Below are 14,111 nucleotides of genomic sequence, written 5' to 3'. Positions count from 1 at the left end.
CATCCTACCACATCTGGCCATCCTACCACACCTGGCCATCCTTTACATAAAAGAAAAGGTAAAGGAAAGAGGTTTTTCCTCTATATTCTTTTAATTATCATCATATTTAGGTTAAACCGCTTCGTTTGCAACAGGTGTGTGCGGTGTGGGTTTTCTCTGAGCATTGTCACTAAATATTAGATTCAACTTCATGATCATTGAACAGAGCACTGAGACCACAGACCGGGGCGGCTGTGGCGCAGGAGGTAGAGCCGGCGTCTAATGATCGCAAGGTTGGCAGATCGGCGGTTCGAGTCCCGGCTGACCACATGTCGAAGTGTCCTTGGGCAAGACACTGGACCCCAAATTGCTCCCAGTGAGCGGGCCGGCGCCTTGCATGGTAGCCTGCCGCCATTGGTGTGTGAATGTGTGTGTGAATGGGTGAATGAGAGGCTGCTTTGGAATAAGGCGCTATATGTCAGTCCATTTACCACAACGTGTAGTTTGTGCACACGTCTCCCATCTGGACAGAGCGTTGGGCACAGGGTCAGCCATCTTCAGCGCCCCTGGAGCAGTTAGGGGTTAAGTGCCTTGCTCAAGGGCACAACGGCAGTGTTGGGCACCTTAGATGCCTGCTACCCTCCAGTCACCAGCTCACATCCGACCTATTACTAGTGCATCGTACACATTAAACTTATGATTTAAACATGTTGTGCTTATTGGACACTAGGGAATGAGAGAGAATCTGCACCAAATAGTACAGTTAAATACTGTAGAGCCTTATAGTTTGGCAGTGACAATATGAAGGATTGGCAAGGACATTTGTCTACGCACTGTTAACACTGAGCAAGAATAGTCTGGTATGAATAAATGAAATGAGGCTTTAATCATATTGTTAACATACATATTACAAGTCAAATACATGTTATATTTACATTTTCGGCATTTAGCAGACGCCTTCATCCAAAGCGACTTACAACAAATACATTTGTCTACTCTAAGGGCACCTGGATTTTACAAGTTTATATGATCCTTGGCCCGATCTGATCTCAGGCCACACTGGGCATGCGCATGCGCGTACCGTAGCACGTGTTGATGACGAAACCAGGAAGCACAACAAAACATTCTGCTCTCTTCTCCACTCTGAAACGAAGGACAGCGATGGCGAAAACTATTAGTACTACTACCTTCGTCTGGACCGACGACGAGACGGAACTGTTACTCACAGTAACACAGCAGTACAAGGCGGTCCATGTGGCCGAGAACACTGATTGGGAGTCGGTGCACAGCAAGTACATAGACATCATGGAGAGATTCCGGGAGCGTTACCCCTCCAAGGAAGACGCCGTGGCCATGGGGAAATACTACCCGCACCAGTCAGAAGAGATCACACAGGGTATGTAGTAGATGGAGTAGTAGACCTAGCTATAAAGTTTGGTCTTGGCGGGGAAAAACAAACAGAAAAAGCACCTGTGGCGCTGGCTACTAGCCCGGTAGTGTCGACGGGATCGAGATGTTAACAACTCCTAATCATGTGTAACGTTACACAACGCACACACCCGTACCATGCTGCTGGCTGGGGAAGGCGATCGTCTTCCCTCTCGTCCTAGTAAACCTTGAGATTGTAAAGATTTAGGCTACAAAACCACATAAAGCCTATTTAGCCGTCGTCTTCTAGGCTATAATAAGTAAGCTCATTGAAAAGCATGTGTGTTAGGGTTAGATACCCTGCCTGTGTTACAGTTCTGTGTACTGTTATGTTTGTTTGGATTGTTCTTACATAACGATGGCCGGGCCGAAACGCAAAACCTCCCATCTGCAAAATTAACTTTTTTGGGAAAACTCTTTTTTGTTGTGAAATAGGTCTGGAATTCTATTAAAAGTGGTCTTAAAACGTCTTTTAAAAATGTGACTTGTTGAAACCGGCAGGAACCCCGTGTGTTCAAGGGTTCAAGGGTACTTTATTTGTCACATGCACCTTCATGGGTGAAGGTTAGGGTTAGTCAGATGTCCTGTCCTGTCCTGTCCTGTCCTGTCCTGTGTGTGTGTGTGTGTGTGTGTGTGTGTGTGTGTGTGTGTGTGTGTGTGTGTGCGCTTGTGTGTGTGTGTGATGTGATGTGTATTACTCCTATCAGCATGTCATGTAAACTTATTTCCTGTTGTGTTTTGTGTTCACAGGTCAACTGACCAGCAAGCTCAAGGCCATACGGACCAAATACAGAAAGGCCATAAACGACGGGAGAAAAAGTGGCCACGGACGAGTGATCATGATGTTTTTCAAACTCTGTGAGGCCATTTGGAGTGGGTGCCCTGCTACCGCTAGTCCACTACGCACGGGCATAGAGTCCTTGGATGTGTTGGAGGAGGGGGCCGCTGGGTCTACAACACCGGTCCAGGACGGAGTGGCAGGTGGTAGTGGTGCCGCCGCCTCTGCGGGGGTCGCGGCGGACGATCGGCCCCGGAGACTCAACAACGCTACCGTGGGTGGTGGCTACAGGAGAACTAAACTGAAGAGACGACTCCTCCCTGTGGATATCGCGCAGGAGGACCTGGAGCTCAGGAGGAGCCTGGTTCAGCAGGTCAGACAGTCGGACGCCGAGTTCGTTCGGAGACTAGACGAGTGGTCGTCCACGATGCGCAGCATCAGCTCCAGTCTCAGCAGGCTGGTGGAACATATGGTGGGGCCGGCTGCTCCCGCGTCTTCCCGCGTCCCTCAGGTAATATAAACGTGCGTGTAACCTTTGTTAGTACGTCCACGGGCGCCCTCATAGCGGTTGCGACTCCTTCCACATGCGGACGTAATGGCCCCTGGTCCGAGCATAGATTTGATTTTGTTATGATGTATAGATGATTCACTTACTTTTGACACATGTATTTGTTGTAAGTCACTTTGGATAAAGGCGTCTGCTGCTAAATGTCTAAAATGTAAAGGTGCTTGTCTTGGGTCATTGGGATGCTGCAGCTATTAAACAGGCATTAAATGTGCTTTTTTTTGTCTCTGTGTTCCATGGCTAAGGAGGAACAATCGGTTTGGACCGATGACGATTCATCAGAACCAGATCTGGCTCACCATGACAACCAGATGAATGGTACAGAGCCACATGTTGGCGAATCAGAACATCACGTCTTTGAATCACCAGGACCACAGATTCCTAAATCTGATCCGGGACTCTGGATGGTACTGTTCCATCTTATCTGTGATCTCATACTTTCACACTCACGTTCACACTCATACGACACACTTCAGCTTCATTCACAAGTATCATTATAATCAGGACGTACATCTGTGTATTTTAGTATATGACTTACAGTATATGAATTGCCACATCAAAACATTGAAGGGAAATAATCTCATGAGACACAGCTAGCTCAGCATCTGACCATTGTGTGTCTCTGTTTCAGGAGTGTGTTTCCAGCTCTGGAGATGAGGAGGAAGAGGGGCAGAAGACAGAGATGAGGGGGGCGAGGGGAAGGAAACGGAGAACAGTCTCCATGGAGACCACAGATGTCTTGTATGAGCCCCCCAAGACCCTCAAAGTGAGGAGGACAGCACCCCCCCAAGAACGTGCAACCACAAGGAGTATAAATGCAACCTTGCATTGAATAGTTCCTTCAGTGTAGACCTGTGATAATATTGTCAACTTTAGTTGTTATACAACTCCTGGGAATCCAATTGCCCCATTTACAGATACATTAAAAAGAACATGTTGTTTAGGAGTGCTTTGTACCACTGTTACTTAGTGGGGAGGACATGTGAAAAGTACAACGTGAAAAGATATGCTGACAACCTCATGGAAGGTACAGTAAATCATTTGTTTCTTTAAACACCTTTGTTTGGATACAAAACAAATGTAAAATGTTCAAACAAATTATACATGTTCAACTATTTAGAACTGTGTGTTGGCCTATTTGAAGAATAATAACAACATGGCCAGATTATGACTATCTTGTTGGCATCATATACTCTTTTAAATTCATCCCCACTTCATCCCCACTGCCAGATCTGCTGGGTGAAGGACAACAATGTGCAAACACAGCCGCAAGATCTGTGAGCTCTTGTGACAGTAAAAGGACGTCCAATGTGGGACCACCATAAATACTGTAAATAAGTATTTGCACTATTTGGACCATTCTGATCTCTTTACATAATGTTTACACCGTTAACACAGCTAACACTAACACCGAAATTGTGAAATAAAGCAATTCGGTCCGTTTTTTTGTGGACTGCATGGCTGCGTTCGTAAATTCGCTCTGAAAGCACACCGGGTCCAACGTCATAAAGGGACCAAGTAATTTGATTGGACAAGAGGCATTCCATTGCATACGGTCGCGCGGTAGTGACGTCAGATGGTTGCAATTTCGAGTCAATCTCACCACGCTGGTGCTCCGGTCCCGCGCTGTCGCTGGTATCTTTCCTGACCTGCAGCAGGTGGATATATAACGTGCGACATAATACAACCATGCCACATTGCGCTGCGTTTGGTTGTCACTATCAGTCGAACGCGAACAAGGGGAGTGACATAAGTGTGCACAGCTTTCCTACCGATCAGAAGAGGAGACAGCGGCGGGAAGACGCGTGTGGACGAGCCCAGCTGCCTAAAGACGCGTGTGGACGAACCCACCTGCCTAAAGACGCGCGGCTGTGTTCTCAACACTTTACCGAAGATGCGTTCGAGGCGTTTAACCGACCGGCGCTAATGAAAGAGCTCACTGGTGCCTTAAGCTATAAGCGAAGACTAAAACCGAATTCCGTGCCTACAATTTTCCCCCACGAGGAGTCGTCTAAACGGCCTCGGGTAGCGAGTGAAGGGCGCTTCAGGAAACGGCTGAGAGAGGACACTCTGGATGCTCTCCTGTTGGGATGTAACGCATCACCACCTGCAGACACTACCCTGACCACGGAGGAGCCAAGTCAGCAGTCCGTAAGTGTGCAGTGTTCTCCGACTAACACTAATGTAGCAACTCAGACGGATATAGATAGACATGTCTATATCGGCCTGTCTATTATATTCATCCAGCCCAACCCGCCCAAATGCTTATTTTCCTGCCCAGCAGTGTGATCAACATGTAGTCCATGAATCGGCGGTAACCCGCCCCATCTGGCAACCCTGTTTGACAAACCGGACAACGTAGATGTGGGCTAAATCCACCAGATGGCGGTAGTGCAACGTTAAGGATACACAAGCTGCTGTGAAATCTAACAGAAGAAGAAGAAGAACTTCATGGCCCACATGTCCATCGCTGTTTGACGGTGCGATGCATTTGCGCATGTCATCATCGGGTTGTTGTCAGCGGTGGTTATGGAGATGAGATGGGATGGGACTTGTGCAAGCTGTAATTGTGTAAGTAACACAGTTAGCAAGACAAGATCTGATTCGAATAAGTATTAGGGTGCAACAGCACCAAACAACCGCCCGTCTATATTTCCCAATATCGTCTGGCTGCTTGTCGGGAAGACTATTCTTCTTCTATATATAATATTGCCCCTTTGCAAAAACTAAGCAGTCTCGTCGAGGGAAATTACATGAGCGTCTCTTTCAGTGCTTGTGCTGTACACGTGGCTCTCTGATGGGCTTACTAACACACAAACTGTGACATAAAACAGCCCAGTCTGTTTTTTGTGTACTGCCTATTTCGGAAAACATGCGATTCAACGAGCCATTCAGATTGGCTGCCCTCCCTAAACTGGGGTCTCATCAGAAGTATACCGCCCCTATCTGACTGTCTGTCTCCTCCACCTGACTATCCCCCCCCCCCCCCCACCTGACTATCTCCCCCCCACCTGACTATCTCCCCCCCACCTGACTATCTCCTCCATCTGACCATCTCCCCCCCATCTGACCATCTCCCCCCCATCTGACTATCTCCTCCATCTGACTATCTCCTCCACCTGACTATCACCCCCCATCTGACCATCTCCTCCTCCATCTGACCATCTCCTCCCAGGGCTTGAGAGGGTTCGCCATTTTTTCCCGCCTTAGATTATGTCGAAGCTAAGAGCTAAGCATGGCAACTGCTCTGTTGTCGGCTGCACAGACCAGCACAGATCCCTACATCGTCCCCCTGCCTCAGAGGACAGTAGGGCTGAGTGGATGAAGTTTATTTTTGATGGCAACGTCCCAGCTGTAGTTAACAAAAACTTGTATGTGTGCGGCGCTAACCACTTTGTGTCTGACTGCTTTTCCAACCTGGGTCAGTACAAAGTAGGACTGGCCACGCAACTTTTCTTGAAACAGCATTCAATACCAACTCTCCACAAAACTGCAGACGAGGTAACATTTTAGTATTAAAATATTAAAAATATGTTTGTGCGGTGACTGAGTTTATTCACAGCGTTTAGTTTAAAAATACACTTGCGAAAAAGAAATGGTCAAACTGCAGGAATTCTGTTGCTTGGCAACATTGTGTAACTTTGATTAGCACCACCCAGTAGCTAACCTGCTCAGACCCTGTAGCTACACTAGATTTATTTTTTACACTGGATACTGTATTTACAAGCTTTTGGTTGTTACACTCAAGTAAACTTGAGTCTGTGTAATGAGATTCTTCAATAGTTTATGAAATATATATATCATTTTTTAACCGTTATTTAAAAAAAAAAATATAATCTTTTCCACTGTCTGAATGAATGAATGAATGAATGAATGAATGAATGGTCTTTATTGTCATTGATATAGTACAGGACAGGTACCAAACAACGAAATTTGGGAGGGGGGGCTCCCCTGGTGCTAGGAAAAAAAAACTAAAAAACAAGAAGGGAAAGGAGCTGGTTTACATAAATAAAGGCTATGTACACTATCCACTATACTATACTGTACAGATAAAACACAGTGCTGTACTCTATGCTATACCTATTACATTTCCTATTCTCTGAACCTTATGTACCCTAGGGTTGTCATATTGCACATAGTGTTATTGCACATTCATTTAAAGTGTCGCAGTTTGCAGGCTTGAAATGTACACATTTGTGCCTCAGCACTACACCTGATTTCAATCCAGCAGCTGCCATCAATCCGTCCAGACTGTCCAGGGCCCAGAACCTAGGTCTTTGCTGTGTTCAGGGCCTAAATGGCCCTGGGGTAGAAGCTGAGCTTCAGTCTGTTTGTCCTTGCGAACATGGTCCTGAACCGCCTGTTCGAGGGCAGCCGAGCAAAGTGTTCGTACCCAGGATGTGATTTTGAAAATGTAAGGATACTGGCTGGTAGAACGAACATATCTAGGAAAAGTCATGAAAGGAGGGTCCTGAAATGTTATTGAGTGCAAAGATATAATATTTTTCTTTACTCAAATGACCCCTCATGGCTGTTCTAGTGTTAAATTGTCATTTATTTCATAATTGTTACAGGCCTAGTTGTTCCGCCTCTGACCACTGCCCTGTTCTGTCCTGTTCTGCCCACCCAGGAGGCCAGCAGCAACAACCGCTCCCTGATGTGCCTGGGTCAGGTGATCATGGCTTTGGTGGACGTGTCCAATGGGAAGCGCCGACACATCTGCTACAGGGATTCCAAACTCACCTTCCTGCTTCGAGTGAGTGTCCAGGCAGGAGCCAAAATGTCCGTCTGAATTCTGACATGATTGACTAGAAAGTGAAAAAGGGGGAAGTGTTCATTTAATTCCAAAAGCTAATTAGCTTCCTGATGTTTCAGTGATGTAACAGAAAACTGTTCTCTTGCCAAGACGTACATCATAGCCAACGTGCACCCTGGCTCCAAGTATTTTGGGGAAACTCTGTCCACCTTACACTTTGCCCAGAGAGCTAAGTTAATAAAAAATAAGGACGTGGTCTGAACCAGGAACCAGGAACCAGGAGGAGGAGGATCGGTTTCAGGGCAGCTGAAGACATTCAGAGCGTCCCGCCAGATTCTCCGGAGTTTCTACTCATGCACATTCGAGAGCATCCTGACGGGGAACATCACTGCTTGGTACGGGAACAGCACCATGCAGGACCGCAAGGCCCTTCAGAGAGTGGTACGGGCAGCCGAACGCACCACAGGGGGACCACTCCCTCGCCTTCAGGACATCTACACCAGGCGGTGCATGACCAAGGCCAAGAGAATCCTGAAGGACCCAAGCCACCCTGATAATGGACTGTTCTCTCTGCTGCGGTCAGGGAAAGGGTACCGCTCTCACATGGCGAACATGGAGAGACTCAAGAACAGTTTCTTCCCCCAGGCCATCCGTGACCTGAATGACACCACCTAGGCCACAGCCAGGCAACTGCCCCTGCCCTCAGCAGGATGCCCCCCCCCCTCCCCCCCCGCAATATGGACTAACTACAGCACCTTATATTTATTTTAATTTATATTAATAGTATATTATATATATTTATAAAACTGTATATATTGATTTGTAATTTGTAAATTGAATTTTTGTATTCCACGGTTCCACCTTCTTACTCTTGTAGCACTTCTTAGGAGCCGGCAGTAAAATGTCACTGTACATTGTACCTGTACGATATGCACGTGACAAATATAATTGACTTTGACTTTGGGGGAGGGGAGAGGTTGGAACAGGGCAAGAGGTACCAGTCATTGGCTGCCCTTTGATCTTGAGGAGCGAGAGGAGGAGGAAGAAGAGCAGGAGATGGAGGAGATCCTGAACAATAGTAACTGACTATATATAGAATGACAGTACAATTAATTTATGTATTGTTGTTCTTTTCAGAAGAAAGATGTAGGAAGAGGTGGCGAAGCCTCAGAGACCAATATAGAAAGGAGAGATGCGAGTAAAAAAAGAGTGGTTCGGCTGCCACAAACAGCCGACCATGGCGGTTTTTTAACATTTTAAATTTGTTGACCTGCTGACTGTATCTAGGTCTGGACCTGCTGACTGTAACTAGGTCTGGACCTGCTGACTGTATCTAGGTCTGGACCTGCTGACTGTATCTAGGTCTGGACCTGCTGACTGTATCTAGGTCTGGACCTGCTGTCCGTATCTAGATCTGGACCTGCTGACTGTATCTAGGTCTGGACCTGCTGACTGTATCTAGGTCTGGACCTGCTGACTGTATCTAGGTCTGGACCTGCTGACTGTATCTAGGTCTGGACCTGCTGACTGTATCTAGGTCTGGACCTGCTGTCTGTATCTAGGTCTGGACCTGCTGACTGTATCTAGGTCTGGACCTGCTGACTGTATCTAGGTCTGGACCTGCTGACTGTATCTAGGTCTGGACCTGCTGACTGCATCTAGGTCTGGACCTGCAGACTGCATCTAGGTCTGGACCTGCAGACTGCATCTAGGTCTGGACCTGCTGACTGCATCTAGGTCTGGACCTGCTGTCCGTATCTAGGTCTGGACCTGCTGTCCGTATCTAGGTCTGGACCTGCTGACTGTATCTAGGTCTGGACCTGCTGTCCGTATCTAGGTCTGGACCTGCTGACTGTATCTAGGTCTGGACCTGCTGACTATCTAGGTCTGGACCTGCTGACTGTATCTAGGTCTGGACCTGCTGACTGCATCTAGGTCTGGACCTGCTGACCGTATCTAGGTCTGGACCTGCTGACTGTATCTAGGTCTGGACCTGCTGACTGCATCTAGGTCTGGACCTGCTGTCCGTATCTAGGTCTGGACCTGCTGACTGTATCTAGGTCTGGACCTGCTGACTATCTAGGTCTGGACCTGCTGTCCGTATCTAGGTCTGGACCTGCTGACTGCATCTAGGTCTGGATCTGCTGACTGTATCTAGGTCTGGACCTGCAGACCAATATAGAAAGGAGAGATGCGAGAAAAAAAAAGAGTGGTTCGGCTGCCACAAACAGCCGACCATGGCGGTTTTTTAACATTTTAAATTTGTTGACCTGCTGACTGTATCTAGGTCTGGACCTGCTGACTGTATCTAGGTCTGGACCTGCTGACTGTATCTAGGTCTGGACCTGCTGACTGTATCTAGGTCTGGACCTGCTGACTGTATCTAGGTCTGGACCTGCTGACTGTATCTAGGTCTGGACCTGCTGTCCGTATCTAGGTCTGGACCTGCTGACTGTATCTAGGTCTGGACCTGCTGACTGTATCTAGGTCTGGACCTGCTGTCCGTATCTAGATCTGGACCTGCTGACTGTATCTAGGTCTGGACCTGCTGACTGTATCTAGGTCTGGACCTGCTGACTGTATCTAGGTCTGGACCTGCTGACTGTATCTAGGTCTGGACCTGCTGACTGTATCTAGGTCTGGACCTGCTGTCTGTATCTAGGTCTGGATCTGCTGTCCGTATCTAGGTCTGGACCTGCTGACTCTATCTAGGTCTGGACCTGCTGACTGCATCTAGGTCTGGACCTGCAGATCTCCCCGATGGCCTGTCTGTACGAGGTGTCCGCCTTGGTAATGTTCGGACCTACTTTACGTAGGAGCAGGTCGAACTGGCACCGGTCCAACCGAAAGTACAGACGAAACTCCTCTCCATACAGTCGGAGCTCCAACACCAGCCGGTGGTACTCTCCGTGCTGTTTTCTGGTCCTATTGATGGGATGGATCCAGAAGCGCCGGACAGGTACGCTCTCCTGCAGTGGGAGATGTGTTACATGTGTGTGTGACTGTTTCAGGAGTATGTGTCAAGTGTTCAATCTATGAAGTAAAGTGTGTGTGTGTCTCTGTGTGTGTGTGTGTGTGTGTTAGTGACAGTAGATTAGAATGACAGTACAATTAATTTATGTATTGTTGTTCTTTTCAGAAGAAAGATGTAGGAAGAGGTGGCGAAGCCTCAGAGTCAGAGACCAATATAGAAAGGAGAGATGCGAGAAAAAAAAGAGTTGTTCGGCTGCCACAAACAGCCGACCATGGCGGTTTTTTAAAATTTTAAATTTGTTGACCTGCTGACTGTATCTAGGTCTGGACCTGCTGACTGTATCTAGGTCTGGACCTGCTGTCTGTATCTAGGTCTGGACCTGCTGACTGTATCTAGGTCTGGACCTGCTGACTGTATCTAGGTCTGGACCTGCTGACTGTATCTAGGTCTGGACCTGCTGACTGTATCTAGGTCTGGACCTGCTGTCTGTATCTAGGTCTGGACCTGCTGACTGTATCTAGGTCTGGACCTGCTGACTGTATCTAGGTCTGGACCTGCTGACTGTATCTAGGTCTGGATCTGCTGACTGTATCTAGGTCTGGACCTGCTGACTGTATCTAGGTCTGGACCTGCTGACTGTATCTAGGTCTGGACCTGCTGACTGTATCTAGGTCTGGACCTGCTGACTGTATCTAGGTCTGGATCTGCTGACTGTATCTAGGTCTGGACCTGCTGACTGTATCTAGGTCTGGACCTGCTGTCTGTATCTAGGTCTGGACCTGCTGACTGTATCTAGGTCTGGACCTGCTGACCGTATCTAGGTCTGGACCGGCTGACTGTATCTAGGTCTGAACCTGCTGACTGCATCTAGGTCTGGACCTGCTGACTGTATCTAGGTCTGGACCTGCTGACCGTATCTAGGTCTGGACCTGCTGTCCGTATCTAGGTCTGGACCTGCTGACTGTATCTAGGTCTGGACCTGCTGACTGTATCTAGGTCTGGACCTGCTGTCCGTATCTAGGTCTGGACCTGCTGACTGTATCTAGGTCTGGACCTGCTGTCCGTATCTAGGTCTGGACCTGCTGACTGTATCTAGGTCTGGACCTGCTGTCTGTATCTAGGTCTGGACCTGCTGTCTGTATCTAGGTCTGGACCTGCTGACTGTATCTAGGTCTGGATCTGCTGTCTGTATCTAGGTCTGGACCTGCTGTCTGTATCTAGGTCTGGATCTGCTGTCCGTATCTAGGTCTGGACCTGCTGACTGTATCTAGGTCTGGACCTGCTGACTGTATCTAGGTCTGGACCTGCTGACTGCATCTAGGTCTGGACCTGCTGACTGTATCTAGGTCTGGACCTGTTGACTGCATCTAGGTCTGGACCTGCTGTCCGTATCTAGGTCTGGACCTGCTGTCCGTATCTAGGTCTGGATCTGCTGACTGTATCTAGGTCTGGACCTGCAGATCTCCCCGATGGCCTGTCTGTACGAGGTGTCCGCCTTGGTAATGTTCGGACCTACTTTACGTAGGAGCAGGTCGAACTGGCACCGGTCCAACCGAAAGTACAGACGAAACTCCTCTCCATACAGTCGGAGCTCCAACACCAGCCGGTGGTACTCTCCGTGCTGTTTTCTGGTCCTATTGATGGGATGGATCCAGAAGCGCCGGACAGGTACGCTCTCCTCCACCAACGCAATCAAAACAGCCTTCCTTGTCATGGGTGTCATATTGGCTTCAGAGACAGTAATATAGTCATCAAGGCTATTTATTATGTTTAGGGCGCAAAATGTTCCCTCCCTCCAAATACAGATAACCAATCCTGGGATAAGAATCCTGTTATTATCATATAGGCCTATAGCGAACCTGTTGCTAGCGAAGTTTCCCACAGAAGTAGCCACTGAGGTAACGGCGGTAAGCTCTACTCGTGTTGCTAGCGAAGTTTCCCACAGAAGATATATAAACGGGTTATTTTGATAAACTGGACACATTTTGTGAATATATATGGTTACTTTCTCGCCTGAAAACATAAAAACTTCATAAAATGACATTAACACTTGTAGAGCCAAATTACAAATTTTCGCCAATGGCGGATTTTACATCTGAGGCGAAAGCTCTGGCAAGAAACTACTTCCGGTTGTTTTAACGGATCCAACGCAACGCAAAAGCTGACATTTTTTGACTGATTAGCGCACCCTGACGGTCAAGAAACGCAATGCAGAGCAAAGCAACTGATCAACGCAACTGCCCCATTGAGATGAATGACTTCCGTGCAACGCAATGACCTGGTGTGCACGCAGCTTAACACTAATGTAGCAACTCAGACGGATATAGATAGACACATATAGATATAGATAGACACATCTATATCGGCCTGTCTATTATATTCATCCAGCCCAACCCGCCCAAATGCTTATTTTCCTGCCCAGCAGTGTGATCAACATGTAGTCCATGAATCGGCGGTAACCCGCCCCATCTGGCAACCCTGTTTGACAAAACCAGACAACGTAGATGTGGGCTAAATCCACCAGATGGCAGTAGTGCGACGTTAAGGGTTACAAGCTGCTGTTAAATCGAACAGAAGAAGAACTTCATGGACCACATGTCCCTCGCTGTTTGACGGTGCGATGCATTTGCGCATGTCACCATCGGGTTGTCAGCGGTGGTTATGGAGATGAGATGGGATGGGACTTGTGCAAGCTGTACTTGTGTAAGTAACACAGTTAGCAAGACAAGATCTGATTCGAATAAGTATTAGGGTGCATCAGCACCAAACAACCGCCCGTCTATATTTCCCAATAGCGTCTGGCTGCTTGTCGGAAAGACTATTCTTCTTCTATATATAATATTGCCCCTTGCAAAAACTAAGCAGTCTCGTCGAGGGAAATTACTTGAGCGTCTCTCTCAGTGCTTGTGCTGTACATGTGGGTCTCTGATGGGCTTACTAACACACAAACGGTGACATAAAACAGCCCAGTCTTTTTTGTGTACTGCCTATTTCGGGAAAACATGCGATTCAACGAGCCATTCAGATTGGCTGCCCTCCCTAAACTGGGGTCTCATCAGAAGTATACCGCCCCTATCTGACTGTCTGTCTCCTCCACCTGACTATCTCTTCCTCCACCTGACTATCTCCCCCCCCACCTGACTATCTCTTCCTCCACCTGACCATCTCCCCCCCCCCACCTGACCATCTCCTCCACCTGACTATCACCCCCCATCTGACTATCACCTCCTCCATCTGACCATCTCCTCCACCTGACTATCTCCTCCTCCATCTGACCATCTCCTCCTCCATCTGACCATCTCCTCCTCCATCTGACCATCTCCTCCTCCATCTGACTATCTCTTCCTCCATCTGACTATCTCTTCCTCCATCTGACCATCTCCTCCTCCATCTGACCATCTCCTCCTCCACCTGACCATCTCCTCCTCCATCTGACCATCTCCTCCACCTGACCATCTCCTCCTCCATCTGACCATCTCCTCCTCCACCTGACCATCTCCTCCATCTGACTATCTCCTCCTCCACCTGACTATCTCCTCCACCTGACTATCTCCTCCACCTGACCATCTCCTCCTCCATCTGACCATCTCCCCCCCACCTGACTATCACCTCCTCCATCTGACTATCACCT

At 48.0% G+C, this 14,111-nt stretch overlaps 1 protein-coding gene across 1 annotated transcript in view; it reads left to right on the top strand.

The window, feature by feature from the left end:
- The window catches only part of LOC308160063 (cytochrome P450 2J2-like), a 57,938-nt gene that overhangs the window by 12,268 nt on the left and 31,559 nt on the right, over window positions 1-14,111 (top strand). The gene's annotated exons all lie outside the window — the stretch shown is intronic.

This window comes from Nansenia antarctica (assembly GCF_963989245.1).
Source record: "Nansenia antarctica genome assembly, chromosome: 6".
Lineage (NCBI taxonomy): Eukaryota > Metazoa > Chordata > Actinopteri > Argentiniformes > Microstomatidae > Nansenia > Nansenia antarctica.
Note: the sequence above shows the minus strand (reverse complement) of the source record. Positions and strands in the feature narration are given on the sequence as shown.